The sequence below is a fragment of the Curcuma longa genome, chromosome 21 (genome assembly GCF_044706935.1).
Source record: "Curcuma longa cultivar G26 ecotype Majalengka, Jawa Barat chromosome 21, ITB_CL_G26_1.1, whole genome shotgun sequence".
Taxonomy (NCBI): domain Eukaryota; kingdom Viridiplantae; phylum Streptophyta; class Magnoliopsida; order Zingiberales; family Zingiberaceae; genus Curcuma; species Curcuma longa.
This window is the reverse complement of record NC_133881.1, coordinates 9,353,274-9,360,066: the sequence shown is the minus strand read 5'-3', so window position 1 is coordinate 9,360,066 and position 6,793 is coordinate 9,353,274.

The window sequence follows — 6,793 nt, the reverse complement described above, 5'->3', positions numbered from 1 at the left end:
CTTACGCACATCATTACAGGGGAGATGCTGCCGAAATTTTTCGGACGGCTGTCTCCCGAGGCGTGGCATCTGCTTGATACAACATGTCTAAGAAATCCCACAAATGATATCTAGAAAACACACTTACTGAATTTAGCATACAGCTGCTCTCGACGTAATGTCTCCAATATGATACGGAGATGCTGCTCATATTTTACCTCCGATCGAGAATATATCAGGATATCATCAATAAAGACAATCATGAACCAGTCTAGATACTACAAGAAAACTCGATTCATCAGATCCATAAATACGGTCGGAGCATTGGTGAGACCAAACGGCATCAGCAAAAACTCATAGTGTTCGTACCGAGTGCGAAAGGCTATCATCTGCACATCCTCATCTCGTACTTTGAGTTGATGATGGCCAGATCATAAATCAATCTTAGAGTACACACAAGAACCTTTCAGCAGATCAAATAAATCATCTATACGTGGCAACGAATATTTATTCTTGATTGTTACTGCATTTAATTGGCAGTAATCAATGCATAATCTCATCGATCTGTCCTTCTTCTTCACAAATAAGACTAGGGCTCCGCACGGTGATATACTAAGACGAATAAAACTCTGGTCTAATAACTTGTGTAGTTGAATCTTTAATTCCTCTAACTCCTTCAGAGTCATCCGATACGGAGCCTTAGACACTGGTGCAGTACCTGTAATCACCTCAATAGTGAACTGGACCTACCTCTAAGGTGGCAAGCCAGGAAGCTTATCCGGAAACACATCCTGATGCTCTCGGACGATACAAACATCGGATGGACGAGAACCACTATCTTTCTCTGTTTGCTTCAGAAACAGTAAATAACCTCGGCACCTCCATCTAACCTTTTCTATGCTGGTATTGTCAAAATAATGGATATTTCATCACTCCTAGTACCTACGAATTCTTATGCGGGTTGATCCATAGGTTGGAAGGTAATCACTCCAGCTCAACAATTCATCATAGCATGATAGGTGGCTAACCAATCCATATCCAGAATGATATTAAACTCCATCATATCCAGCACTTGAACGTCCACCGTAAGGGTATAACCGTCGAAATCCAACGGACATCCCCTAATTTCCTAATTTGTAGTCAGCACTTCACCCGAAGGTAAAGTTGCTGCCAGACTACAAGGTCTAATCATAGGGATTCTCAAATTTTTCTAAAAATAATCTTGATATGAATAAATGTGAACTACTCGTATCTATCAAGGCATCAACAAATATAGCATAAACTGAAACTATATCCCGAATGACCGATCTGTCGGCCCACTGTGCCTCTTCTCGTGTGATAGCATAGACATGACCAACCTACGCGCTGGATGACTGTGTAACTGGCTGAGTGGTAGAAGGCCTCCACTCTGTAAGCATCTGACTCTGAGGTACAGATATCGTCGGCTGAACGTAGTGAGGAGGTACACTGTAAGAAGTCAGTGCTGCTGGTGGCTGCTGCTGCACTAGAATCGCCGCATAACAGATCTCTGGCAAGGGAGCTGCTGGAAACACTATATAATCCTTCCCCTGTATCTGATACATCTGTCCTGTAGATGGTGGAAATCTCTGCTGCTGAGGTGCTCTATATCTTACTGGTATCCTCTATTGTCGCGGCTGTGTGGATCGCCCTCCAGAAGTGGAAGTATCAGTGCGCTCCAGCTGAGCTCTAAATGTGCAGTCACCAATCATATGACCAGGTTGTTTACAATAATAACAAACAACTTGATTGGATGGACAATCTGCATCCCGATGACTACCAGATCCACAGCGATAACACTTCTTCTCCGTAATCTCCCTCCGCTGAAATCCACTTGAAGATCCCAGAGGTCGTTTACCTTTCTGTCATCTGAAAGAATCCTATGTATCGGATCCCTGAGCTGGCCTCTTCTGACCAGAAATCTATAAACTCGGGTTCTTCGCCTTTTTTATGTCTCTATCCCGAGTTACATGCTGCTGAGTCATCTCAATAATTAGAGCCCGATCCAATGCCTCTCTATATGTGCTGACCGGACAACTATACATCTTCAGTCGGATGTATGCAGCCAGTCCCTAAGTGAATCAGAACATACAATCACTGTCTTGGACTACCAAATATGGGCAGAACTTAGCAAGTCAGTAATTGAGCTATAACAGAGTGGTCTCCCTGCTTAAGGCTCAGAAACTTCTGACGTCGTTCTTGACAGAAAGCTGCTGAAAAATAATGCCTCTCGAAAGCCTCATTGAAGGATAACCAAGACAAGTCTCGCTCTCCGAGTATAGTCCTCTAAGTCTTCCACCATGTGACAGCCTAATCACGAAGGTGGTACATTGCTAACTCAACCTTCTCTGTCTCAGTGTAAGAGATATACACGAATGTATCAGTTAAGCTCTCCAACCATGAATGAGCGAGCCATGGGTTAGATCCCCCATGGAATAGAGTCAATCGGTCCTTGACAGACTTTGCCAGTGATCGTATCCGACTTTTGTCCACAGTCTTGCTAGCAGTAGCCGGTACCGGATCTGTCAAGGGTATCTCCTGACTATCCATAACATGCTCGGAAACCTTCGGCTCTACTGGCGCAACGGGTCGTCTCGATGGTCGATCTCATCCTCGGTTTCAAGAGGCCATAATATCACCTGGTAATATATAACTACTATAAATTCCTAGAAACAGTAATAAATGTACTAGAAATTATACTTACAACCGCTTAGAGATTTCATGCCACATCTGTCCATCTCACAACTTGGATCGAATAATCAAAATTCGATAAACCCAACACGTGACAAATTAAAAAAAAACTAGACCTAAACCCTAAAACTAAATGCTTAGCCTAATATGCTATACCAAACAATTGGTATCAGATAAACCTACAAATGCAATGATAAATCTAGAAGACTACAAATACAATGATAAATCCAACGATAGAAATCGTAAAATGGATACACATGTAACGACAACTCTAAAAGAACCTAACCTGCTCTAATACCACTAAATTGGTATCAGATAGACTATGAATGCAATAAAAATCTAAAGAAATGAATCTAAGCTCTGATACCACTAAATTGTTACATCCTGGGAGGCCGCTCAAAAAATTTCGACAGCATCTCCCTTGTAACAATGACATTTTCCTAAATACATATATACAAAAGGCCAACATGGCCACAATAAGGACTACAAGTCCTCCACACATACATCACAGATGCATACAAATAATAATAAGACCCACACGGCAAAAAACTATTAAACTATTACATGTACCAAAAACTGAAACATGTATACGACAAATCCATACAAAATAGCAAAAGTTTCACAGTAGAAACAGTATCAAATCCACACCACAACCAAGCACATAAGTACTCTACAAGTCCAAGTCCACGAATAAAAGTCCATAACCGAATACAACTAGAAACCATACAAACCACTACATAAAACCTCCTCTGCTGTGAGATGGATACAGCCGGACAGATCTCCAAGCTCCAAATGAAACCTATCTGCTACCTGGAAAAAAATAAGGCAACCCTAAGGTCTGGGTAGTGAGCATCAGATACTCAGTGGAATACATGATAGAAGTGCATGTAAAGATATATCAGCAGGAATAATATTCACAGAAATAACAAAAAATATACAGTCTCTACAAGTGATACATAAGGAAAGATCAATACTATATAACAGATATAAGAATCATGCAAGATACATGTCATGTCATGCAATGCAATAGGAATATATTGTTGGTGCAATCGTGCCCCAAGTAATTGGATTTTAATGTTTGGCTAAATCAGTTAAGTTAGGCAATGTTTGTTGATCTAACATGTGTGACTTGAGTTCACAGGAAAGTCCAGGAATGGAGTCTTGGCAAAGGTGAAGTCCTACGCGGCCTTGGCAAAGGTGAAGTCCCAGAGGCGCACCTCTTGAAAGGTGAAGTCCCGGAGGCGCGGCCTCTTGGCAAGGATGAAGTCCCGGAGGCGAGGCCTCTTGGCAAGGATGTCTTAGCATAATGAAGTCGAGGGAAACATCTCAAGCTAGTGCAAGGAAGAGCACGAGGCTTGTGGAAGACGTTTGAAGGTTTGCATCAAGGCTAAGGGGTGAAGAGAAGTTGAAAAGGGAGATTTTCAGCTCTTCAGTCGACTGGCCCTGCCAGCAGTCGACTGGGGTTGTCTTGAGCACACACAGACAAGCACAGAAAAATGGTCGAGTTGACAGTCGACTGACCAGTCGACTGGCCTTGGAGCAGTCGACTGATATTCTGCCGTTGGGCTGACAACTGGCGAATTAAATGCATATTTAATTCCCGTTGAAGCCCATCAGTCGACTAGTCCTTAGGACAGTCGACTGGTGTCTGAAAAATATAAAAAGAGCGGTCAACGTCGCAGAAAAAAAAGTTTCAATTTCTTCTTTATTGTTACGATCTGACATTTGTCTTTCTTTTTCTTCCTCTCATACTTCATTAAAGATCTTGTACGAGGAAGACATCGTGTTGTGAAGGTTTCTCCGCCTTCGAAGTGTGCTTTGAGAAAGAGGTTTTTCTCATAGTGGAATCGTCGGGTGTGTGTGTGGATCCTTGGATTAGTCACCTCGTAGAGGTGGATACCAAGTAAATCGAACGGGTTAGCGTTGTGATCTTTTCTTCATTGTTTCTTTGCTTCCGCTAATATTTTTGCAGGAGAAAAGTCGAAAATCGCTATTCACCCCCTCTAGCGAACGCACCGATCCCAACATATATCAACCAAGTGCAACAGTCACACGCAAACATGCTGTAAATAATAATGCAATATAATAATAATAATAATAATAATAATAATAATAATAATAATAATAATAATAATAATAATAATAATAATAATAATAGCAAATGCATGCAGATATGCAACACACATCATAGGCAACATACATGGTCACTGTCTGCACTCGTCATCCCCAATCACCCCCCAAGGGCAGTGAACTGAGACGTCAAACAAGATATACTGCATAGGCTCCAATAACTAACCATCATAATCAGGTGGGGAGCGGGCAATGTATCTCAGGAGGGCAATATAGCTAGTCCTGGTCACACCTAACAATGGCGCAACTGATGCTCTCACCCATGTGCCACCACAACACGGAGTCAGGTGAGTGCCAACAATAACTACAACCAGCATGCTGTCCACAATAACTACTACTAGCATGTAGATGTTATGATGATCATCCCAACATGTAATAGCTACAACCAATCAACATAATCAACATGAATCAAGATGAGTCATCATAGATCAACGATACAAAAGTTGAGACTGTACTATTAGTGGATAGATCAATCAGAGGTCAACCAATATGTATCAAGCAACGAATAGTACAAGGTATCAACTAGATAACTGATGCGCGTTCCGCAAGTATATGGTTGTCGTCAAGTAATAAAAAGATATTGAACCACAGGGACTGTGTATTGGTTATAGTGATGTCACTGAGATAGTTGTCTAGACTCCAAAGGAAATGGATTGGTTGAGGATTGTGTGTTGTGTATGGTAGAGAAAGAGAGAGATTGGCTTGGGATTTATGGATGAGATGGATAAGTCTAGGATTTCGGATTCATATCAATGCTAAGTGAAGTCCCTAATTCATGTTTGTTCCCTTACTCTCAATGTCTACCACCTTGTAGGGATTCTAACTAAAATACCAACTCGACCTCGTCAGACTTTGTTGGAATTAAACCATGATACTCTAACGCTACGATTACTAGTTCAGGACGACACCAGATAGCCTGGTTATGGCTCTCCCGCTGTCACTCGGTCACCCCAGCATACTTCCAGTGTACTACTCTCTGTCACCGAGCACCCAATTAAGGAATCCTTTTCTAGTCATCAATAGCCATTAGCTATCCCTTATGGAAGTTTATCACCATGTATGGGTTACTTTGGAAAGTCCAGTTTAAGGTTAACATTCTGTCACAAGGCACCCCGGTATACGATCCTAGGATCTCCCTACACAGTAATCTACCCCTCATAATCATGCATATGCGCTCACACAAACATTTCATCAAACATATTCAAGGCACATAATACATGAAACAAATGTAAACACTTCATTGAATAGGAAAAATGACATAAACTAGTTCTTACATCACCATCATTACATAGATGTTCATCCTAGATCCTAAACTCAAAGATCTACTCCATTACAAGAAGATTACAACAAGTATGCAAGGAAAAAGTCATCCATAAAAGAGGGGAAAACTTATCTTTGAAGCGTGGGCATCCGTTGAAGATCTTCTCGCTCCGGTATAGGATGGATCGGTGGAGATGAAGTGTAGGGCCTCCCCAAGAGTGGGGAGGCGCCTTCCCCTAAGCCAAGACCTAGGGTTTTGGAGAATGACCCAAGATAACCCTCAAAGGGTGCTAAAAGTGGTATTTATAGGATCCAGGCACGCCCCCGTCATACGGTCGTGGCCTATCGTCCTTCTGGAAAATAGGCACGGTCGTGCCTAGGAGGCAAGGCTGTGTACTGCTGTTGCTCTGGAAAATTAGCACGGCCATGCCTTTAGGGCATGGCCAGGAACAACCGCTCCTTTGGAAATCAAGCACGACCCTGGACTGTTGCTTCCCTGTTGGAGGGACACGACCATGTCTAAGCCGTGTGTATGTGAGGCATGGCCATGCTTGGTAGGCACGACTGTGTTTTTCTTTGTTGCTCCTTCTCCTCCATTTCTTCGTGTTTGCTACATAAGAGACTCACTCGTGATGACGAGGACGACCAGTGCGAGTCTATTTTCTCCGCTTTTTGCTCCACCTTCAATAATGCATCATTTTGGCTCTAAATCGCA